Source organism: Saccopteryx bilineata, chromosome 2 (genome assembly GCF_036850765.1).
Source record: "Saccopteryx bilineata isolate mSacBil1 chromosome 2, mSacBil1_pri_phased_curated, whole genome shotgun sequence".
Taxonomy (NCBI): Eukaryota; Metazoa; Chordata; class Mammalia; order Chiroptera; family Emballonuridae; genus Saccopteryx; species Saccopteryx bilineata.
Genome location: NC_089491.1, coordinates 234,438,211 through 234,463,256, shown reverse-complemented (window position 1 = coordinate 234,463,256; position 25,046 = coordinate 234,438,211). Strand labels below are relative to the sequence as shown.

The 25,046-nt window shown below is 50.4% G+C and overlaps 1 protein-coding gene and 1 non-coding gene across 4 annotated transcripts in view; both read right to left on the bottom strand.

The window, feature by feature from the left end:
• The window catches only part of PKNOX2 (PBX/knotted 1 homeobox 2), a 262,352-nt gene that overhangs the window by 151,448 nt on the left and 85,858 nt on the right, over positions 1–25,046 (bottom strand). The window lies entirely within an intron of this gene.
• Positions 11,567–11,730, bottom strand: LOC136327648 (U1 spliceosomal RNA). The gene has a single exon (XR_010729826.1). It is a non-coding gene; the product is annotated as a U1 spliceosomal RNA (small nuclear RNA).

The window sequence follows — 25,046 nt, the reverse complement described above, 5'->3', positions numbered from 1 at the left end:
TCTAAAAACCTTACCCCCTCAGGTCTCTCAGATTTACTTCTCCGTCAGTAGCTTTTCACAAATGCCCAGACATCTGCATTCAACTGTCTGCTCAACATCTCTATTGTAGTGTCTAAAAGGCAACCCGGCCTTAACATCAATTCAGATCTTTTAATTTCCCTCCTTAAATTCACACACCTGTTCCTGCCAAGTTTCCCCGTCAAGGTAAAAAGTGCCCTCTCCACCCACTTGCTAAAAAGCCATGACTCTCGGTCTGGAAAAGAAGGCTTTTCCCTCAGTTCCATCCAGTTCATCAGGAGCACTCTCAACTCTACTCCCAAAGTCAACCACCTGAACCCACCACCAACCGCTCTCTTCTAGCTCCATGGCCAAAATCAAGTTCACAGAATCTCCCATCAGGCCTTCCCAACTCCAGGAAGCAGCTAACATGGTCTTTCTACAGTCCAGTCAGCTCTCCGCACTCTCCCATATACAGCCCTCCAGTAGGTCCCCCCTCCAGAACTATTAATAGATGCCTGTGCATGACTTCCTAAGGCCCTTTGCATGGCATCCGTCTGCTTCTCTGATCTCATTTCTCTTATTCTCCTACTCATCTACTCATTCCCAGGCACACGGGTTCAGGCCCATCCTGGTGGCTTTGCTCTTGCTTTTCCTTCTGCTGGAGATGTTTGGATGTTCTTCCCTCCTCTCCATATGTGGCGGCCACCTTCTCATCCACCCGGTTTCCATACAAATACCCTATCCTCAGGAGCCCTCCCCAGTACCACCCAGGGCACACTCCACAACACCCTACCTTGTCTTTGTCACAGCTGTCATCAGGGCCTACATTTCTTACTTCCATGCTGGCTTCCTATTTAGCCACTCTCTCCCTCACCACTTAGAACAGGAACTCCATGATGGTAGGGCTCTGTCTTGTTTGGCACTATTCTTCGCACCTATGACAATATTTGTTAACTGCCTACATGAAGGAAGGAATCTGTGGCTAGACATGGGGAAAGAGGCAGTAAGAGCATAAGAGTGAGGTATGAGCTGTGTGAGGGCGGGCGCTGCTGTCTCATTCGTCTCTGTGCCCAGGACGGTACCCATAGTAGCACCAGACTCCTCATCAGTGTGTAATAAATATAAACATGTGGGAAGTATGGCATCTCTTGGAACTTCTTTTTTTTTTTTTAAGCTAGAAAGACAGGTAGTCAGGAAAAGAGAAAGATGAGAAGCATCAACTCATAGTTGCGGCTCCTTAGTTGTTCATTGATTGCTTCTCATACGTGCCTTGACCGAAGGGCTCCAGCCGAGCCAGTGACCCCTTGCTGAAGCCAGCAACCTTGGGCTCAAGCCAGCGACCTTGGGCTCAAGGCAGTGAGCTTGGGGTCATGTCTATGATCTCACGCTCAAGCTGGTGACCCTGTGCTTAAGCCAGAAGAGCCTGTGCTCAAGCTGGTGACCTTGGGGATTCGAACCTGGGTCCTCAGTGTCCCGGGTTGACACTCTGTCCAGTGCGCCACTGCCTGGTCAGGCTCAGCACTTCTGATTAACCTTTCACCTAAAGCAGGGGTCCCCAAACTATGGCCTGCGGGCCGCATGTGGCCCCCTGAGGCCATTTATCTGGCCCCCGCCGCACTTCTGGAAGGGGCACCTCTTTCATTGGTGGTCAGTGAGAGGAGCATAGTTCCCATTGAAATACTGAACAGTTTGTTGATTTAAATTTACTTGTTTTTTATTTTAAATATTGTATTTGTTCCTGTTTTGATTTTTACTTTAAAATAAGATATGTGCAGTGTGCATAGGGATTTGTTCATAGTTTTTTTTATAGTCCGGCCCTCCAACAGTCTGAGGGACAGTGAACTGGCCCCCTGTGTAAAAAGTTTGGGGACCCCTGACCTAAAGCAATATTTTCCATATATTCTAAACATCCCTGTCAGGTGAGAAAGCCCAGAGGCTGAGAGGTAGCCAGCTCCCACCCCCAGGGCAGTTCTCCTCTCTGCCTGAAGGCTCCCTTTGTCCTCACCATACTCCTTGTTTGCAGGTCCTTACCCATATTCTTGCTGTCTACTTGCTATCACATGGTTGTTTCCCTAGTTTATTGAAAGGTAATAAGTAAATAAATCAATACTCCTTCCGGTTTAGGGCAGAGCTCGCCTCTGTGAACTGGCAGAGCCCCAGTGCATCTGGCCAGCCATGTGGAGGCGGAGAGCTGTCCACGGCATGATGCGCTTCTGTGCTGTCATGAGTGGTGTGACCTTCTCCGGGAGCTAGGATGTGTGATCTACTGCTTGTAAATGACCCTCACCCTTCTGGGGTCATTCCTTCTTTTCCTCAGGACTCTGAGGTCATGAAAGGTTGTGCACACAGCGGTGAGCAATGTGGACCCCCTGAATTAGAAAGAACGATGCCAGACATGCATCATGTGATCACACAAGTCACCTGAGTTCTGAGAGTCTCTTCTGTAAAGTGAGGGTAATGATAAAAATTAGTTCAAAGAATTAGTATGAAAGTAAATAAGATCATGAATGCAAAGCTCTTGGTAAATGAGAATTGTCATAGATGTGAAGCCCACCAACCCCACCCCTGGCTCTGAGTCAGCATAATACCACCTTCACCATTGTTAAGAGGAAGAAACCTCTCACTTGCCCGGACCTTGATCTTACTGAGAATGTCCAAGAAGACTCTTATTCTGCTGGTTCTTGCTCATGTGACTGTCCATGTCACATGTGTGTCCTAGAAGATAAACTTCCAAAGGGAGTTAGCCACACCTATACCCTCCTGACTTACATAGCACAGTAAGGAGGTAAATAAGCTTATCCAAGCCTTCATTGATTGGGGGGGGGGGAACGGCTACAATATGTTAGAGAGCTGAAAGGACCCCATCCAACCCCACCCCCAGAAATCATCAAGTCCTATCTTCTCATTTTGCAAATAAAGAAACTGTAGACCACAAGAGTTCACAGGGTCACAGAGTGACAGCTGGGACTCGGGCCTTCTCCCTCAAGAAGGCACACTGCCCACTTATTCTCATTCCCAAATTCCCTTCCACTGTAGGAAAAACTGTACAAGACACCAGACTGCCAGACATTTTACACCAGAAAGTCTCTTCACCTGAGCCAAAGCTGAGAAACATTTCCTTTGCTCCATTTTTCTTTACCTCTTGGGGAGGAGAGTAGCAGAAGGGAATCTCCTGGACAGAGGGCACCTCAGAGCCAGGGAAACTGGAGGCCAAGACTCAGAACTGGCCTTCTTCTACTCCACACACCCCGTCCTCCTCCTCCTATTTGCTCTCCTTCCTTTCACTTTCTCTCCTTTTCTGATTTCATCTGGGCTGTTTGCCTTCTCGGCTGTTTGCTCAGAAGCTGGGCTCTGTTTGCTAAGCCGCTATTCATTTTCATATTACCTGGGATATTTTCAGCAGCTCCTCTGGGTTTTTAGGAGAATTTCAAGTGGTGAGAAGCAATGTGGGCTGTAAAGGCAAACACACACCGTGGCCTGGGAGCCCCGCCTGGGGGACTGGCGCAGTGTATCTGCTGCCTTCCTGAGCAGCACAACCTCGGTCTCCAGGCCTGACACAGCCTCTCACCCCGGGCTCCTGGGGGGCAGGGCATGCTTTTAAGCAAACAGGATATGAGTTTTCTCAAATCTAAGGTGATGAAGCGAGCTGGCTGGTTTAGGTTTTCAAGTGATGGACCAGGGATACATAGGGCCTCCCCCTGCAGGACAGCCTGTCTGCACTGCAGCCAGACCTGAGAGAGAGCATCTCAGAGGTGCTTCATCACACACAGAAACAAGGAGTCAGACGCAGAAGCTGATCCCGACTTCTGCAGGCAGTTTCAGGGAAGCACCGGTTCACGGCTCTTCATGCACGCTGGGACCCAGTGCTGGGGACCCGACATGAGTGGGGTGACAAAGATGGGAAAGTCCACGAAGAAGAAGGCTGCTCCTCTGGAAGGAAACCGGAGAGCTGTCCCTGGGCCCCACTTACTTGACAAGATCAGACCTGAGCAAGCATCTCTTTAGTCCGCAGGTCTGCATAGAACAAGCCCTGAATCCTCTCCATTCTGGACGGGAGGGAGAGGAGGCCACTGAAGAAACATGGGACATGAAACCAGAAGACCTTGACTGAGTCCTGGTTTTCCCAATGTGACTAATATGGCAAGTCACTTCAACTTCCCGTGTCTTAGTCCTGTTGATTGTAAAACTGGGGCAACAGGCTGCATCGCAGGGTTGATGTGCGCACTGAGATGAGGTGTGTGAGTGCTCAGCACGTGGGCAGGCTTTGCCAGCGTCAGTTATCATTCAACCTGCCAGGCATTTCGTCAGCAGATCATTCACCTAAGGATTCAGGGTGAGTGCTGTTGAGACAGACTTAGGAAAAAGACACGAGAGCTTTTTCTGCATAGCCCCACACTCTCTGAGGCTCAGCACCACCACCACTGCCAGCATTCACCCCTTTCCTCCGGGCCTCCCTGCAATTTGTTCTAAATTTTTTTTTTTTTTTGTATTTTTCTGAAGCTGGAAACAGGGAGAGACAGTCAGACAGACTCCCGCATGCGCCCGACCGGGATCCACCCGGCACGCCCACCAGGGGCGATGCTCTGCCCACCAGGGGGTGATGCTCTGCCCCTCTGGGGCGTCACTCTGTTGCGACCAGAGCCACTCCAGCGCCTGGGGCAGAGGCCAAGGAGTCATCCCCAGCGCCCGGGTCATCTTTGCTCCAATGGAGCCTCGCTGCGGGAGGGGAAGAGAGAGACAGAGAGGAAGGAGAGGGGGAGGGGTGGAGAAGCAGATGGGCGCTTCTCCTGTGTGCCCTGGCCGGGAATCGAACTCGGGACTTCTGCATGCCAGGCCGATGCTCTACCACTGAGCCAACCGGCTAGGGCTGTTCTAAATTTTTGAAGGGAGTAGGAGAGAGGCTGGGTTATTGAATATTTGTCCAGTGTAATAAGCAGCCCTGCGTGGCCCTGGGCTGACCATGTTCTCGAGGTCTGTCCCTGTAGAGCGATGCCCACTGCCCTACCACTGCAGGCACTGGACAGCGGGAAGACAAGAGCAGGCTCTGAGCAAGGCTACGGGAGCCGGCGGTGCATCTGTCACAGCAGTGGGAGCAGAGGCTCCCCCCAACCGTGCGGGTCCCTCCGTGGCTGCCATCAGCCACCTCATTTCTGGGCTCTGCAGGCTGAGTGGAGCCAGGAACAAACTCTGGGCTCTGAGCTGGAGTGGGGCCTGTAGAGATGTTTCTTCTGAACATTGCAGATTTTTATTTCTTGAGAAAGTTGTCAAGTTGCTACTATCTTTCTCTTAACCCTGCTATTTTCATGACAGGATGGACACTGAGTAATTAAATAGAACTGAAACATTCTGGGGGGAGGAGCCGAGTCACCTCTGAAAACAAAGTAGTTGGCAGAGTGCTCTCAAATATAGTGTTGGTCTGGTAAATGCTGATAAATGCTGAATGAATGAATGAATGAATGAATGAATGAATGAATGAACGAACAAATGAATAAAGAGAGGAGGAGCCAGGAGCTGAACTAGGTATGCACTCTAACTCCGGATGCAGGTGTGGCTGGAAAGCAACCTGGGCATAATGATGGGAGAAGGCCGACAACAGAAAGGGAAGCGTAGCACACGTGCCCAGGCAGTGTTCAGCATCAGTGAGTCCAGAAGGAAATCGTGACTCTCTTTATAGATGGGATATAGTGGACAAATGGGAACTTGGCCTCAGACATAAGGCAGAACCCCATTTTCTAAAACAGAGTAAAACAGCCAAGTTGGATTTGCAGAACTAAACCCAGAACTCCTAAAGCCTCCCTAAGAAGGAAAACCCAGATATATCCTAGAGCCTGGATAGGACATACCCTAAGGGTGAAGTGCCCCCTGCTGCAGGGAGGAGAGGATGGCACAGAGCAGCAAAGTCATTGGAACCTCCTCCCCAGACAGGATAACAGCCCCCTTCTTGAAGGATGCAGAAGTCAAGCAACCAAGTCATCCTTGCACAGCTTTCTGTTTCATCCAGAATGAGGAAGGCTCAACTTGATCCAGCCAAGCAAGAGCTGCGACAATCCTAGCAAGCCCCTTGCCCAGGGCCTCGGGTCAGACATCACCCACCCTACATAGCCCACTCCTGTCAGAGACCCAGATCCAGAGCCCAGGCTGGGGCGGGAGAGCAGGTGTGGTGGTGATTTCCAAGTGCTCCCACTCTCCTCTTTTGGAGACATAAAATGCAGAGGGCAGCCCGGGAGCCCACTTAGGAAAGTGGGCCAGGAGATGGGTGCTCCTTGTTTTAACTTTCGCCTCAGTGGACTCACGAGCTGAGGAAGCCATGCTGACCTCCCAAATAGAGAGGCAAATGGCGGACACAAAATAAAGGTTTTTCCAGGGCACTAGTTGTTCCCTCATGATTCTCTACCCCATGCACCAATTAATGAGAGTCAGAGGAACAGTGAATGAAAGATTTTTAGCTTGGGAACACACATGGAATGACTTCAGGCACAGGGGTGGTAAGAAGAGATATTCAACAAGGGAAAGGCTAACAAATGCCACATGAAAACCTCCAAGTCTGGGTCCTTAAGATAAGGTGTGCTCAGCAGTCTCCCTACTGCAGAAAGAGAGCCACAGCTGGAGTCCAGAAGAAAAAATGTTACTGTTACTCATATGGCTTAGGATTGCTCCCAGGGCAAAGTGGGCCAGAGCTAGTTGCAAACTTACTTACAAGGCAGTCCTATACCCATAGAAATTGATCAATCCAGGAACACTGAGGTATCCAAATAGTAGCTATGAGTCCTTAAAGCCTAGGGGAGGAGCTGTTTGTCAGACACACTCCTTAAGAAAGCCAAGAAGACTGTTGATAGGGGAAGGCCATGAGCAGAGTTCCCGGCTGTGCTCAGGAGCTGGATGTCCTCACCTTCATCTCATCTTGTTTACTGTTGTATCTCCAGTGACAGCATAGATTCTATACCCAGCACATAGAAAGCCCTTAATAGATATTGTTAAGTGAACCCTAATCTCTAGGAAATTACCTATTACTATTTCTCTGGCCAATCAACTGTGGGAACTCACCAAACCTCCAAGGCCCACTACCATACCCTTACCCCAAAATGTAAATAATGGGCTGCATCTCAATGCCTAAGCATTCTTTTAGGGTTTTTTTGTTTGTTTTGTTTTTGAGAGAGGAAGAGAGAGAGAGAGAGAGAGAGATGCATCAACTAGTTGTTCCACTTAGTTGTGCCAGCGACCACAACAGTCCAGGACGATGCTCTTCCAAGCGTCCCCAAACTACGGCCCGAGGGCCACATGTGGCCCCCTGAGGCCATTTATCTGGCTTCCCGCTGCACTTCCGGAAGGGGCACCTCTTTCATTGGTGGTCAGTGAGAGGAGCACTGTATGTGGCGGCGCTCCAATGGTCTGAGGGACAGTGAACTGGCCCCCTGTGTAAAAAGTTTGGGGACCCCTGCATCCACTTTGCCACCAGCCAGGACCACGCATCTTTTTGAATGCATGCTACCAAATACTCTTGAAGAGATCTAGAGCAACCCTCTCCCACCATTCTGCTAAAGAAAAAAGTGACTGTCCTGCCTCCCTTCCAGACTCACTTTCAGTTCCACACTGGACATAGGACACCACATACCTCTGTCAACCAAATGCATCCAGGTAACAAATGGCAGGGAGTTTGCGCACCTCTGCAAGCGTTAGCAGGTAGGCTGCACGCCCCACACCTCACACTAATTGTAGCCTGTGTGCTATGATTACAAAATGGAATTAAATGACATGCCAAATTAAAGAGTTATTCTTTCTAATAAATATTTTGCATAGGATGTATTTATAATGGCATTAATTATTTATGCTGCCATATAGAGAAAGCATAAATATAAAGAGAGATCCCAGATGGTTCCTGCAGGAGACATAAAATGAAAATTTCCATCAGAATGATGAATACCTGTGCTCTAACTCTGGGGCTGGGCTGGGGCGGGGGCGGGGGAGATGGAGAGAGAGGGACATCTTGAGAACAAATCTGACAAGCGTTATCAAGGCTTTTGAGGGCAGAATATGTTAAAAATGAAAGTGAGTACAGAAAGTTTAAATATTTAATGCCTGCATTAATTCTAATTCACACTTTCTTTATTTTTCAGATTAAAAATTTACAAGAATTCCCCATCTCTTTCCTCCTCTCCTCCCATGAGGCAATTTGCGGTCACTGTTCCAGGAATCACCTTTAGTAGCACCCAGGTAAAAAATGGCATGAGGAAAGGCCCCCCCATTGCTGGCACCTGCCCCCCAGCAGGTCTCCACAGACCCCCTCCAGGAAGTTACTGTTGTTGGGCTTCTGACGCCAGGATGACTGATGGGGCCAAAGCCACATCCCGGCCTCCTCAGCTCACCCCAGCACAGAATTCTCAGCGATGATGCAGCCAAGCTGTGGTTTTAAAGTGCTTGTCCAAATCCAGACCTCGTGGATACAGAAGAAATATCACCACTGACCTGACTCCTCTCTGAAACAAGAGATTTCTGTCACAGGCAGCCCCAGGCGGCCCTCCAGGACCTCATATTCCCAGGCCTCCCAAATCAGCTTTATATTTATATGCCTTAAACAAAGCTGCTGCAGTCAGAATTAATTTAGGTGCGAGGAAGAAATGACCTCCTGAAGCTCACCGCGGGGAGAGTAAGAAGCACCAGGGCGTTCCTTGTGCATCCATTCCGGCTCCCAGCTTCAGCCCCATTCCCAGCCCAGCACTAAACGGGCAGGCAAACCCCCCTTGTGACAATAACACAACATACATCTGTGTTCCTTCAGAAAGTGCTTCCCCACGTCGCATCTGACCCCACAGTGCCATGAAACCTTCCTCGCACACATAGGAAACCCAGGTTCTGAAAGGTCAGGTAGCAGGTCCAAGGCCTCCCTATCCTAAATTTAAAATTCTTCCCACTGTTAACACGCAGCCTCTCCTACACAGGGTTCCCAAATCCTGGACACAGAAGGGAAAGAAAAACTGGGTCAGGAGATGCTTCTTAACTCTGCTCCCTGATTTCTGAGCAGCTAAATAAATGCACAGTGGGACTGTTTTCAGAGGTGAGACAATGTGTGGGGGGGATCCACCAGGTCCTTGTTTCTGTCTTCCTTCTGACCATTAGGGCTGAAGACCCTCAGAAGAGAGTTGTTGACAAAGTTATCTCAAAGGCCCAACAGTTCTCAGACCCTTTGGACTATAACTGTCAGATACTGACGTGGCCTTTGCTCCCTTCCCTGCCTCAGCATTCCACCCCCTCCCATCACCTACCACAAATTCCTGCGCAGAGCACCTTCATAAATAGCTCTGATTAATTTCGTCTTCTAATCAGCCTCTGCTCACAGACATTCCCTACCTCAGCCCACTGCTCCTCTTGTGTCTACTGATCGACCAAGTGCCTGTGAATCAGCAAAGAAAGCACATACATGCACACACACGCACGTATGCATGCACACACAATGCACACATGTGCACAGGGGCTCCCTCCATCAGGAAACTGAGCTCGGCCTGTGGTGGGGATCAGATTGTTGGGAGTGGTTCGAGGTTGTTTGTTGTTTTTACTCCCAGTTACCTGCTGGAGGGGGGCCTGCCCTTTAAATGAGATGAGCAGAGCTAGAAATCATCCCAGCTTAACATCTGGAGAGCAGAATCCCTCTGAGCGGCTCCGTCTTCCTCTCTCTCCTGTGATTCAGACAGACTCCTTCTGGAGGGCAAGGAAGAGAGGTTCAGCCAGGCAGAGAGCAGGACTGCATGAGCTCCGAGCTACTCTTCTCTGGCTAGGCCCCTGGGGACAAGCATATCCTGAGACAGAGGACAGATCTGCAGGGTGCGGGAGCACACAGATGCACACGTGGGCAGAAGGGTGGGAGGCCAGTGTTTTAGCTTCACCAACAAGCCTCCCTACTGATTGTGCAGTTTTCATGAGGTGGGGGTGGGGGGTGGAGGTAGCAGAAAAGAGTATACTTTAGAGCAGTGGTCCCCAACCTTTTTTGGGCCACGGACCAGTTTAATGTCAGAAAATATTTTCACGGATCGGCCTTTAGGGTTGGATGGATAAATGTATCACATGACCAAGACAAGCGTCAAGAGTGAGTCTTAGACGGATGTAACAGGGAATCTGGTCATTTTTAAAAAATAAACATCGTTCAGACTTAAATATAAATAAAACGGAAATAATGTAAGTTATTTATTCTTTCTCTGTGGACTGGTACTGGTCCGTGGCCCGGGGTTTGGGAACCACTGCTTTAGACCAGTGGCAGTCAACCTGGTCCCTATTGCCCACTAGTAGGCATTCCAGCTTTCATGGTGGGTGGTAGCGGAGCAACCAAAGTATAAATAAAAAGATAGATTTAACTATAGTAAGTTGTTTTATAAAGATTTATTCTGCCAAACTTAGCGAAAATCGACATAAAGTACTTGATAAGTAATTATTATTATATGCTTTAACTTGCTGTAACTCTGCTTTATAGATTTTATAAAGTAAAGTTACTTCCCTACTTTATAAATCACCATTACTATGGAACCGGTGGGCGGTTAGAAAATTTTACTACTAACAGAGATAAGAAAGTGGGCGGTAGGTATAAAAAGGTTGACTACCCCTGCTTTAGACAAATGAATAGACTGATGAGGTTCCATGCTGTGGCTGATGTAACAGACAGTGGTACAATCACAGTGCTGACACCTGAGGAATAAAGTCTCTTTCCTTCCCGGGGAGCCACACAGCCCTTCTGACCTACATAAAAACCAAGAGAGAGTCGATGTCTGCAAGAGGCCTACACCTAGGATCCTGGAGCAGTGCATAGCACATTATAGGCATTCTTATTTCTCTCACTTCTCCCTGTTTTATTCTCATTTCTTTGTGCTAAATAAATAACTTAAAACCTGGGTTGAGAACAGGAAGAAAGTACTGACCCCCAGATCCTGTGTGTGTATTGGTTTTGCTGCTCTAAGGAAAGAGGCTCAGGGGCAGAAACCCCACCAAGAATCTCTGTGGCTGAGCGTGAGGGGTACTGCCCACCAGCGCCTGGGTCTGGGTGCCCAGGAGAGAAGTAAGAAGAAATGCCCTCCCTCCTTAGGGGGAGGAGCCCCTGGCAAACTGAACCGGCCTCATCTTTTTTTTTTTTGTATTTTTCTGAAGCTAGAAACGGGGAGAGACAGTCAGACAGACTCCCGCAGGCGCCCGACCGGGATCCACCCGGCACGCCCACCAGGGGCGACGCTCTGCCCACCAGGGGGTGATGCTCTGCCCCTCCGGGGCGTCGCTCTGCCGAGACCAGAGCCACTCTAGCGCCTGGGGCAGAGGCCAAGGAGCCATCCCCAGCACCCGGGCCATCTTTGCTCCAATGGAGCCTTGGCTGCGGGAGAGGAAGAGAGAGACAGAGAGGAAGGAGAGTGGGGGGTGGAGAAGCAAATGGGCGCTTCTCCTATGTGCCCTGGCCAGGAATCGAACCCGGGTCCCCCGCACGCCAGGCCAACGCTCTACCGCTGAGCCAACCGGCCAGGGCCTGAACCGGCCTCATCTTAATTCATCAACCTACTTTTATTCCTAAAAAGCTATTTTATTTCTTTTTTTCTGGGGGGGGAGAGCACTAATGCAGTCCCCCACTACCACAAATTATGCAGTCGACTTTCCCACATTTGGGGAAATGGCAGGGGTCAGCACATCCAGAGTGCAGTGGATAAGCCTCGTCCTGGGAAAATCACCTTTGTGATCGTGTTATCTCCCCTGAGAGGTAAGTATTAAAAACAGCTATTTTCAGAGGAACTAATACCCTCTTCCCAGTTCCAGCCTAGCCCTCACTCCTCCAAAAGAGCAGGCCTGTCTTACAGTCCCTCCTGTAAGTATTTTACTTGTTTGGGGACATTGAAAGGTTTGGGAGTGAAGGAAATCACAATTGATAAATGCCTTCAAGCGACAGTGAGACATACACCCCCACCTCAGAGGCATTCTCCTGGAAATTGGGTAAAATGAGAAAGCAAAGGGTTGGGGAGTCAGGGGGCTGCCGAGCTCTGTGACCTTAGACAAGTCACTTAACTTGGCAGAGCCTCAGATTTTTTCTTTTCAACAGTATAGAAATCTCTCCCGCACGAGGGGTTCATTTTCCTAAGCTGGTGCTTACTGAGTTCCTCTTGCGTGCTGGCCATTACGACAGTTATGTCATTCAGTTCTCACAAGAACCCGTGAGAAGGGAACGCTTCCTCCGTCCTAAGAGAGGAGACAGCTGTGTGGAGGGCCCGTGACCGCCTGTGGGCAGAGACCGGTGTTCTGCTCCGCAGCTGGGAGGGGCCCGGTGTTCTGCTCCACAGCCTGCACACTCTCCAGTCACCACAGCTGTCTCCCGATGGGCGGATGAGGTCATGGATACCCCAGGCCTTTGGAAAGTTTCGAGCCTGGAGAATATGAGGTGTTATTTCTGAAAGTTTGGACAGTGGGAAAGAGAGGGGCACTTTTCCTTTTTTTAAGCTTCCCCATTCAGGGTCCTCTTTTTAGACACTTGGCAGCCAGAATTCTCTCCTCCCCTTGGTCTAGAAGTATTATCTCACTTGTTAGAGATGACCCATAAACCTGGGGTCAGTTGGCAGTGGGGACAGAGCTGTGAGGACCTCACTCACTCCCTCTGCCCTGGCCCCCTGAAGGTCCAGGCCAGGGCCCGTCTGGCCGCTGACCCCCATGTCTCCATCTGGAATGGAGGGAATCTGAGGGAAGAGGAGCACAGGCAGGGGCAGTGGGGGTGGAGCAGGAAGGCAGAGACCCAGGTTGGGGGTGCCTGCGACCGAGAGCGGGAACAAAGGGGGGAAGCTGGGCCCTGGCACCAGCGTCTCAGACACTGAACTTCTTACAGCCTGAGTTTGCCCGGGGGAGTTTGATGGTGGGCTTTAATCAGGGTGCCGCAGTCACATGTTTAATAAGCCCTCAGTTAAACTTGGTTTTCTTTAGTGCTGGACTTCTTAAAATATTTAAAATTGTACTGAGTCCTGTAACTCTTCAGAAGTGGGTGTTGGTGCAGCAGTTCTGTCTCCCAAACTCACTTGAGGTTGGAACGTCTCCCGCCTTCTTCGAGTCCGCTGTGCGGCAGAGCCCGCTTTAACAAGTGCTGATCTAGGGCAACTCTCCCATTTCACAGATAGAGACAAGGAGGGTGGGGACCTATGCGGCTTCTGCACTGGCTACCATCCTGGGTGCTCTCATCCCTGGGAGCTGAGAACCACGCCACACCTGGGTCTAGGGGTTAGAGAAACGTGTGGCTGACGCTGTGGAGCATGGAAGACAGGACAGCTGCCCCTCCTTCCAAGGGGCTGGGGCTATAAATGGGGTGAGGCTTCTTGAAAGTGAGGAGCATGTAACAGAGTAGAGGAGTGACACAGCTAGACAGGTCACCCCAAGAACAGTTTCTGCCTGCCCTAAGTCTTAGCAAGGACCACCCGGTCACTTCTCAGGTTCCAAGTCCCAGTCCCCAACCCTGAAGTCATTAGACCTACTCAGAGACACTATCCCGACCTCAGTTTCCCCACTTGCTAATGACTCCTTTCTGAAACAAAGCCCCGTGGTTTCTGGAGCCAGACAGCAAGCTCGGGAGGAGAGACTGGTAAATGAGGCCCTCTGCCCAGGGATGGAGGCTGCACGGTTCCCAGGCCTCAGTCCTTCTCCGGGAAGTGGGCCAAGGTCCCTGCAGCCCTAGTCTGCATCTGCTCTAATGAGTCTCCCTTCTGATAATATCAGATGGGGCACCAACTTGCTCAGGTCCAAGGAGCTTATTCCTAAGGGGTTTGAGAAAGGTGGCCTTCCCCACCCTCTAACTATGAGGAGAGGACTGGTTGTCACCTTGTCTTTTCCTGAGGGTGGGGCAAATAGGATTCTGATGTCCTGAAAGAGCTGGAGGGAAGGGCCAGAGTGGAGGCCTGGAGAAGCCCGCTCCCCATTTTATATCCGTTATAATATATCACTCCGGGACTTTCTCCTCCCAGTTCCGAGCCCAGCCAAGGCAGCTGTTGTCCAGACCCAGACAAAGACCTGATACTCCTTCCAGCCAGGCAGTCTGGGAGGTCTGTGGATAGGTGGGGGTGAGGGATGGCCAAGAGAGAGGGCAAGGAAGAGCCTGGACAGGAAGAGTCGGCATGTCTTGTTCTCTGGTCCACGCCCTTTGTGCTAAGACAAGGCTCGATCGTCACTTTCTGTGGGGCCCCGCCGGACAGCCTCCCCCTCCTGCTTTGCTCCTCAGCCACATGCCCTTGGGCTGAGCTAAGTCCAGAACCCGGCTGAGTAGGGGAATTGTTCTGAGAAAGTGGCCCATTGGCTGGTTGCTATGGAAACCGACATACCACAGTGCTGACCCCGGAGAGGTTTAGCACGCTCCCCCAGCAGGGATGCCAGCAGCTGGACTGCAGCTGTTACAGCCTAAGTGGGGGCTGGAGCCGCTGCCAGCAGTCCCTGCTGTTTGCCCAAACTAGTCCGGCAGCAGCTCCCCCTATTTGCTCCCACCCCTAATCTTTGTGCAGCCTCCCTCTTCCACAGCCAGGAAGGGAGCTGTGGAGTCTGTCCTGGCTGGAGGAGGTGGGCATGGGGAACAGAGCCTGACTCTAGAAGGAGCATGGTACACCCTTAAAGAACAGTGTTGCATCCTCCCATTGCATTTCTGGGTAAACTAAGGCTCAGCCACACAGCCATCATGGCAGGACTTTGCCTCTGGTCCTCCCAGCAGCAACTGGGCACTGCTATGGAGTGTTAGCTCTGTGTGGACAGAAGCATTTAACCAGCACCACTCCCTGATACAACAATGGGGGGTGAGGGGTGTTACTGACCGGACAAAAGGAGCATCAAAAAATTGATCACAGAAATGGAAAGAGGATACACAAAGAAGAAAAGAAGAGTGGGTTGGGGAGCAGTAGGGGATGGGAAGCAGAGAAAGTTAGAGGAGGCGAGTAGGGAGGAGAGATGCCCCTTGAGGTGAGGAGAGGCTAGACTCCAGCTAGGTTCTGAGCCCCTCCCTCCCCAAAGCAGCAGGCAGCCTGAGGCCTGATTGCTTTAGAAAGGAGAGGAAGGGGGAGCAAAGGTGGAGTGGGTATTAAGATCGTTTGGGGAGGCATCTCTTGGCATCCCATAATGCCTTGAGCTCCCCAAGTCGCCTAAAGCAAACGCACTCCCTGCCTCCCCTGTTGTGTGAAGCAGCTAGATAGTCCAGGCTGAGTTGTGCAGGGCACTCAACAACAACCCCAGCAGGCGGGCTGAGGTGGAACTCCCTGCCCCTGGGTATGGGGGCCCTATCAGCCATCCTTCCTTGCACAAGCAGCCAGAGCACACACTTCCTTTCAGACCCCTGCACAATCTGCCTCGCACTGGGTGTGTTCTGACCCTCATCATCACCCCTTAAGGTTACTTCCTGCTCCTGCAGGTGGACGTGCAGCCTATCCCCTCTTCCAACTCCCCTGTCTTGTCTAGAACTGGGTTCCAAGTCAGTGCCGTTTGAGCAGGTGACTCTCTTCTCTCTTCCCTAACCGGTCTCACTGCTGCTCATGAACTGACACCCTTTTTCATACTCTTCCCCTCCAGCCACTCTAAAATCACTGGTTGAAGGGGGCTAAGGGGGTGCTGCATCTTCTGGTCCTTTTGAGCTGTGGGAAGTTGATCTCTTTTTGAAGTCTTCTTCACTCCACAGACAGGTCTCCAGGAACAACTTGGGAAGTTGCCAACATCATTACATGCTATAATCAAAGACCTAGCTCTGCAATAGGCCAGCAGCTTGCTCTTCCTCATATCACCTTTGTAACAAAAATCTGGTATCTTAGCTGAGTGATTGCTATTATGTTTGCAGAGCCAATAACAATAGCATCAGAGCTGATGCCCTGCTCCTCACTGCCTCTCTACCCTCTGAGCAAGATTGGCTGGTCAGTTACAGATGCTCAGCCTTGACTTGGGGGTGAGACACACCGGCTGAAGAGCCTGGAGTTCCTGCCCTTGGCCAGTGAGACAATCAAGGCATTTACTGAGCAATCAACTCTGCTCCTAGTGCCATGGGTGTGGCTGTACAGAGGGTTTGTGAAAGAAGTCTTGGGCAAGGACCCCTGAACAAAAGATATTTGCAGTCTCAACAGAAGATAAGACTGAACTACTACGTGAAACAGAGACAAGCCGGTGCCCAGCAGCAGAGCACCCTGCGTGCTTATGCAATGGGAGCGGAGGCACTGCGTTCTCCGGGAGAAGGTATGTCCACAGGAGAGTCCTGCCCATCTCCTGAGGCCGAGTACAGGCGTGCACTTGGTAGAAATAGCTCTTTGAGCAAACTGTGATGGTGAGGGCGAAAGTAGATCTACAAAACCATCCAGATGGTAAAACCAGAGCTTCCCTCTATCTCTCCTCTTTGGAAAAGACAGGTACACAATTATCTGACTCTAGGAAGCAGCAGCTTCCCATCCTGGCAGCTCGTATTCCTTTACCTGCACAAGGTGAGAAGTGGGCCATAAGACCCAGGGTCGGAACCACTTTGGAACTTGGTCACATCTCACCTGAATGATGACCAGGATTTACATCCTTCACATCACTCTCTCATTTTTTTAAGTGAGGGTAGGGGATATGGAGACAGACTCCCACATGTCCCTCAGCTGGTATCCACACAGCAACCCCTGTCTGGGGCCGATGCTCTGCCCATCTGGGGCTGCTCGCAATAGCTATTTTTATCACCTGAGGTGAAGGCTCCAAGGAGCTATCCTCAGCACCCAGGGCCACGGTGCTCAAACCAATCGAGCCATGGCTGCAGAAGGGGAAGAGAGAAAGAGAGAGTGAGAGAGAGAGAGAAGGGGGACAGAAGCAGGAGAGGGCGGAGAAGCAGATAGTTGCCTCTCCTGTGCGCTCTTACTGGGACTCGAACCTGGGACTTCCACACAATGGGTCGATGCTCTACCACTGAGCCAACTGGCCAGGCTGGTTAAATTCTCTAATTTAAATCCCTACCACCCCCTGTGACATTCATTGGAATGTTACAAATGATGAGAGAGAGGCCTGAGGAGGTAAGATGCTGACCTGATATCATGCAGTTAGAAGCAGCAAAGCCAGAATTCATCCAAGGCCATTGGCCGTGGGTCCATCCCCATCCCAATACTCCGCAAGTCCTCCCCATCAGTTTTGTTTCTTACAGGACTCACAGTTGTTAAGAAAACATCTCATACAGTAGAAAAGCATAAAGTTGCTCTAAAGGCCACGGCAATACATTCAGCTGTGTCCATGTACATGGTGGGAGGCTAGAGGGTGAGGCCAGAGCCTGCACGAGCAGCCAGCTTCTGAGAAGACAGCCACTCCCAGGGGCTGAGCTGCCATTTTAAAGAGATAGTGGCAAAAGAAATGGAACCAATTTTAAGTTAAATTAGTTCTCTGCTTTAGAAGTACCGTGTGAGATGCTTCTAAAGCATCCTCACAACTCCCAACCTATGTATGCAGCAAACATCTTTCTGATTAAAAAAGAAAAATTGAAGGGAGAAAATGTGTGGGAGAGTAAGTGGGTTGGGACAATCAGCAGAGAGTGGTCATGTGTTGAGGAGCAGAGGGCAGGGAGATGACACAGGGAGCCAATCAGGCCCCCAGCCAGGCTCGCTCAGCAGGGTCCATGGCTGAGTGACTGATCAGTACTCCGAAGCAGGAGAAGAGGGACCCTGCCCAGGATCCTGAGAGGAAGAAAGGCCAAGAATGCCCTTCAGCTAGAGCAAAGGGCATAGTTTTGAGCAAGAGCGCTAAGGAGCCAGGCTCAGTGTACAAGAGCAGGGCAGTGACCTGTATGCACAGGGCCTGGGGACACTGCACACTGGCGGGGACTTCCCCACACAATAGCGGCTCTCAGGGTACCCGACAGAAAGAGCCCATACTCCTGGTGCACAGAGTGGCTTACAACCAGAGCCACAGGTGGAACAAAAAGGTTACTTTATTGGTCACTTATTACAGGATTTTTTTAAATGTTGGAGCTGGTGGAGATTTTAGGGACCACTTTGTATGTGTCCTGGCTTGGGGCCTAGAATACCCCAGATGCCCCCATAAAGTGTATGCAATCAATGAATGAATGAGTGAATGGAGAGAAACACAGAATTCTGAAGTCTACAACTGATATTTATGATGATGTGCTGAGACCCCAAGACAGTACTGAACCAGGAGAAAACTGCTCTGAACACTGAACTGCCTTTCAAGCTCACATCTGAGAGCCAGTGCTCTGAGTAGGATAATTCCTGGGGAATCAGAATCCAACACAATTCTGGCTGGCCACCCTGCATGGAGTTCCTAGTATGTGGCAGACATCCTGTAGTACTTCACTGCCCCTTCCATCCAGAATAGAATGAGGTGCATGGTGGCGGTCACAGCTCTGCCGCTGCTGCCACTGAGGCTGCACAGAAGCTAGGCTGCAGCAGAAGCCCAGGGCCAGAGACATGCTCCCTGCATCTCTAGGGTCCCAAACAATTTCTGGTGTGTGTTAAAGAGGACCAGGATGTCCCCCTCCCACCTGGATCAGTGGAGTCCTCCAGCACCCCACCCCACCCCCATCACTGGGGAGCAGAGGAGGGGCCTGAGGCTGCCACAAGTCTTCTCTCCCCTGCCATCTCCTCTGCGGCTCTCTCACCGGCCCTGTTTTTCAGACCTCTAGTAATAAAAACAAGCCAATAAAATGAACATGAAAATATATTCATTAGGATTTATAATGCTCATTAAAACTGCCTGCGTACGAAAGCATGACTTAGCTTCATATAAGTGGGGAAAAATGCAAATTATACAGCATGCAAAGAAGATATTTTCCTAATCGTCCAATCAAATGTCAGCCCAATTATCTGTAGCCAACCCAGTGGGTTAAAATGATACTCTCTCTCCTTGGACACAGTGAGGTGCCGGAAAGTGTTTCATTTTAATAAAAATGAAATCTGGACCCTGCAGAAAACCAGCTTCACTAATGATGTGTTTACACAGAGAAAGACAATTTCTAGTTAATGGTGATGACTACCGAGAACAAATTAAACTTCCCGGAGTATATGGGTTAGAGATAATGGGAAAGGGGGAAAAGTTATGGTTTTAGTGTGTGCATGGCGGCATGGGGGGGCGGGGGACAGGAAGAAAGAAGCTGAGGAAACTTCAGAAGGAAGTTGAGGGGGCAGGGGTGCTGGAGTAGGTGCCAAGGAGAGAGCTTGAGAGGCTGGCTGCATCAGTTCTGCTGGGACCCAGCCATCGGCTCAGGCAGTGGGCACTGGCAGCTGGTTCTGGGCTCTCAAAACCACAGGCTGGCCACCCTCAGCTGGGGTAAGGTCCCATTCACTCTGCAAGCTCAGACCCCGGGAATCCGTCATTCCTTCCTTCTTGGGAAAGCAGGTTACTGATTCCTACCATTCCCTGGTCATTGGGAAAGGGGAAAGGGGTTCTTATTTCATCCCCACTGGCTTAATGATGGCAAAGACTGAGGCAGGCCTGGGCCTCAGAGCCCTCACGAAAAGCCAGTGGCAAACAAACTTGAGATGGGCAATGGAGGAAGCAAAACAGACAGGAGAGAGAATGAGAAAATAACAGTCATGATGATAACATAACTTCACCTACCCTTTACCAAGTCCTAACACCTGGTGGGCACTGTTCTAAAACACAATCAATTTTTATCCTTACCCGTGGGGCAGTATTATCATTTTCTTCCTCGTTTTCAAAGCAAAACTGAGGCCAAAAGATATTACCTAACTGCTCAATGTCACATGCCTAGTAAGAGAAGAAGTTGGGTTTCTATACAGATCTGTCTTATTCCAACAGTTATGCTCCTAACCATTAGGCTACACTATCTTGTTGAAATAAATGTGGAGCCCTTAACTATTGGTATCCTGCAGGCCAATTCACTGCCCGCCCAGCCCATGAACTCAACTTCCTATCCACTCCTTTGGCCACTGGAAGCCACAAAGACACTCTTTTAACAGCAAAATCTCCAGAACTGGCAAGCCCTTCTTCCCTCTCCCGCCCCCCTCTCCCCCACCTCCGACAGCCAGGTGAGCAGGGCAGGGAGGAGGGAAGGAAGCCAGGATTCTTCCGGTGTACAGTTTTAATGTATGTTCTTTCGTAAACAAGAATAATCATTTGTGAACAGGCCCAGATGCAAACAGTCCCCAAATCAGGAATTTGAGCTCAGAGGCACAGAATAATACAGCTTTGGGGAAGATTTAATAATAGTAAAATTAAAATTATAACTGAAGCATAATGAAGAATGTGGTACAAACAGGCACTGCAAAAGAAAAAAAGAAAAGAAACCCTGCATAGATTAGCCCCTATGGAATAGTGATTGGTTGAGAGCAACAGTAAACAATGCACAGAAATGCAACTTAATTATCTCACAATTCTTAACATTCTACCAAAGCCACGCGGAAGCTTTGATGTTAGCAGCAGCCAGGCAGCGGCAGCAACTGCTCGTCTGTGTCCTCTGCTCCTGGAGGACGATCATTACTAAGAACTGTGCGACCACTCCAGCAGCGGAGCCAGAGCAGAGCAGTGGGATTGATCTGCTGGCAAACCAGGAAGTGGACGAGAAAGCATCTGCCCGGGGCTATGAAGTCAGGGGAGTAAGTGGACAAAAAGGAAGCTCTGAGGATTGGGCACAAGGATCAGGACACTGGTGGGGAAGGATCAGCTGACAATATGTCCCAAGAGCTAAGTGGAAAGGCCTCCTTGGGGAGCCCCATCTGTCAGCCCCAAGATTGGCTTAGTGAGAACTAAGTACTTGCTGCCTGTCCCCAACCCAAACACACACAGTGAGTGCCACCTGGTCGGGAATGTCTGTGTTATTCTTGGGTTTTCCCATGTGGTACCCAGCCAGAGTTCTGCGCAGTTGGGGAAGAGACTAGAGAAAAGATGATGCTTGATTCTGAATCAAATGTCTCTCTCTCTCTCTCTCTCTCTCTCTCTCTCTCTCTCTTTCTCTTTTGTAACAGAGACAGAGAGAGAGAGAGAGACAGAGAGAAGGACAGATAGAGACAGACAGGCAGGAAGAGAGAGAGATGAGATGCATCAATTCTTCATTGCGGCTCCTTAGTTGTTCATTGATTGCTTTCTCATATGTGCCTTGACTGGGGGGCTGCAGCAAAGTGAATGACCCCTTGCTCAAGCCAGCGACCTTTGGGCTTAAGCCAGTGACTATGGGGTCATGTCTATGATCCCATGCTCAAGCCAGCAACCCTTCGCTCAAGCTGGTGAACCTGTACTCAAGCCGGATGAGCCCACGCTCAAGCTGATGACCTCAGGGTTTCGAACCTGGGTCCTCTGCATCCCAGTCTGATGCTCTGTCCACTGTGCCACCGCCTGATCAGGCAATCAAATGTCTCTTTTAAGGATGCTTCTGATGATATCTGAAGAGACGATTCAGTGGACATCCAAAGCCCAGCTCTAAGAGTCCATGATCCACCTTCTGTCTTCTGAACTCATTCCAGAACATGGCACACCGGCTACACATCCATTTCTTTCCTCCTGGGAGCCCCCTATATTCTTTGTGAATGGTTGTTCTCGGGAACAGGAGAGATTTTCAGCATTCAGTTGGTTAGGTGTAGTCCCCCTTGGAAACAGGGGAATGGGCAAGATGACCTCTGGTGGTCACAGGCACATACAAGAAACATAAAAAGCCAGCACTGTGGACCTTGAAGTCTCTCCCTCAGGTTAACTCGGATCCTGACCTCCTTACCTCTGCTTGTTCAATTTCCTAGGAGGTCTCCTGACTTTGTTGGTTTGGTTCTGGAAGTGCAGTCAAGACTAAATCCAATTGATCCCTAAATCATAAGATGGCCTGGGGACCCCAGCCCCTCGGTGATAGAAACCGGGGTGCTAGTCCTGGGGCCTTCCACTCAAGGGCTCACCTGATTACTGGAGGCAGGGCCACCCAAGTCTACAGGAAGTCTTTGATTCCCAAAGAAAATAACCAATAAACAGGTGTCCCGTCTGCCAGGGGGGGGGGCGGCAGGGGTGAAGGAAAAGATGGCTTTGCCTGCACACAGAGTGGGGGTGCTGCCATAGGGCCCAGCATTGCCAAGGCCCAGGAATGAAATAGGTTCTGCAGTCCCTCGGGACTGGAGGCTTCACTGCTGTCTCCTGGAATCAGTTCTGAAGGCTCCTTCATTGTCCTGCGCAGGTTCAGTCCCCCCTTTTACAGATCGGGAAAACTCAGGTGAAGGAGCATCGTAGCAATAGTCCTGGTCTTGCTGTGTCTCTTTTACTCCTGACTCCAAATAACAGTAGAGGGCGGTCATTGAGACCTCCAGGGGGCAGTGGTAAAACTGAGGGGGCCTATACTGATTGATTATGTCCTGCTGAGGGTTGAGGGCTGGGCGGGGAGAGAAGCTCTCAGAACTGATACATTTATTCCAGATGCTGAGCTTTAGAGACTGGTGTGTTAGAGCTTATCAGAAGTTCACCCCAATCCTGCCTCATTTGACAGGCAATGTCTAGAGCTGCCCCCACCCCCTCCACCACTGGTACTTACCACCTTCACCAATCCCAAACTCAGTATCTGGTAAATCTCTAAAATTACCCTGTACTTGACTTCCTAACCTTTATCTCATGCTGAAAATATCTGGCTGAATTACTGTTGATTGTCCAACCCCTATAAATTCCTAGAGCATAGGGGGCTTGTGGGTGTTCAGCAATGTTGCCCCAGCGTCTGGCATGCAGAAGGCTCCCCATAAGCATTGGCTGAATGAAAGAATAAAATGCCCAGAGCTTAGAGCCTCACCTCACTCTCATTTCCACCCTCCTTTTATCAATTTCACCTTGGGCGGTGGCTCAGTCTCATTTTAAAAACCTGCTCCAGCTATGAGCAAGGCTGGAGCTCAGGGCCAATGAGGGGCTGTGTGGGACAAAGGCACATGCTCCTTGAGTCTGCAAACTTAATAGCACCGCCTACTGAGTTCTCACTGGGTAGGTACCAAGCATGGCTCCGAGCCCTTGGCACATAGTAGCTCATTTCATCTTCACAACGTGGATTTTTTTAATCCTTCCAAGTCCAGTAACTGGCCGTGGGGCCATGTCATAGTCACTTCTTTACCTGGCTCTTATTTTCTCCCTTATCTATAAAATGGAGAAGAGCAGGCACTAACCTGGAATGTCTGCTAGACAGTATCTGAAAGGACAGAGGCTGTGTATCCACTTGCACATCCTCAATATCCAGCACAATGCCTGGCACATGGTAGGCACTTAGTAAACGAACAAAGTCATTTTCTATCTAGCTCGGTTCCAGACTTCTCATTCTACATTTCCCACTGTTCTGCAGCACACAGATCAGTTTCCCATTTCCTTTGGGCTCAGGAGGCCTTGTCTGTTGATTCCTGGAGCAGCAGAGGACCTCCGAATTAAAATTCACCTAGATCCTTGTCCTCAGTGTTATGGAAAGTGAGGCAGGGACACCTGACTCAGCTCTAGAGCTGGAGGAGGAGAGGGGTGGCCAGGGCAGGAAGAGGATTCTGTGGTACCCAACCTGGAGTGGAGGCAGCATCACAAAGTGGCATAGCCTCATGCATTACCACAGGGTACAGGAAGTCAAGCCAACCTGGGAGCAGGCAGGGCAGAGCAGAGGGTTCTCTTCATCTTACAGATGTAGAAACTGAGGCTCAGAAAGGATGAGCCACTTGCCCGAAGTCATGCAGCTTTAGTGACCAGGGATCCTGGCACTCAGAGCTAGTAGGTCTTTTCCCCTTTTCCTCCCCTGGATGCCCCTGCCCTTGGGCTGCTGAGCCCTTGGCCTGCAGGGAGCTGCTGAAGGCGTGGCCTTGCCCCTCCCCAGGGCTGACTCTCCTGGCACTCATGGCAGCCCTGGAGGAATATCAAAGTGAGGTTGGGAAGATGAAAAACTGTTTGTGATTTTTTGCACTTACATATTTAAAGACACATTTTATTCTTTGTAAAAAAAAAAAAAACTGCTTGGCAGTTGCCTTGGTGCTAAATCTCTGAGGAAGATGTTGGAGGTACACACCTCTCCCCTCCGGCTGTCTAATGGCACAAGTGGCTGCGTTTCTGCTTGTTTGTCTCCTTGTGTGCTCTCCAGTCCCTGGGAGCCGAGGGAGCCTGGCGTTACATAAGCACCTCATCAGAATAAACATCCAGCTACATGCTGCTCCCTCAGCCTCCACCCCGAAGGAGAGCTTACCTCAACCGTGCTTTCCAGAGAGCAGAGGGAGATTTTTGTTCCTGACAGGCAGTCACCCTGGGGAGCTGAGCCTAACCTGGAGAACCTCTGGACAGCTTGCTGGGGATAAAGGATCTCCTTGACTCTGACCTCCAGTCCCCTCCAAACATCCTGGCATCCGTAATAGCATGTCTTTATTCATAGAAAACCTATTGTGTGCCAGGCTCTGTACTAGGCACCAAGGATATAATAAGGAGTAAGTCAAGTTCCCTTCCTGGAGCTTAGGTAACAGACTCACAAAGAAGTAACTACTGAGAAATGTATATATATATTCTGGGAATCAGTTGTGAAGGAGAGTCTGCTCTGTCAGGAAATAAGCAGCATTCACACAAGGCCTCTAAGAAAAGGAGAGGAAGGAAAGAAGGAAGGGAGGGAGGGAGGGAGGAAGGAAGGAGAGAAGGAGAAAGGGAGGGAGAGAAGGGGGAGGAAAGGAAGGAAGGAGGGAGGGAGGGAGGGAGGGAAGGAGGGAAGAAAGGAAGGAGTAAAGGAGGGAGGAAGGGAGGGAGAGAAGGGGCAGGAAAGGAAGGAGGGAGGGAGGGAGGGAGGGAGGGAGGGAGGGAGGGAGGGAGGGAGGAAGAGAGGGAGGGAGAGAAAAAGGGAAGGAGGGAGGGAAGGAAGAAAGGAAGGAGGAAGGGAGCGAAGAAAGGAAGGAGGAAGGGAGGGAAGGAGGGAGGAGGGGAGGGAGGGAGGGAGGGAGGGAAGAAAGGAAGGAGTAAAGGAGGGAGGAAGGGAGGGAGGGAGAGAAGGGGCAGGAAAGGAAGGAGGGAGGGAGGGAGGGAGGAAGAGAGGGAGGGAGGGAAAGAGGGAAGGAGGGAGGGAAGGAAGAAAGGAAGGAGGGAGGGAGGGAGGGAGGGAGGAAGAGAGGGAGGGAGGGAAAGAAGGAAGGAGGGAGGGAGGGAAG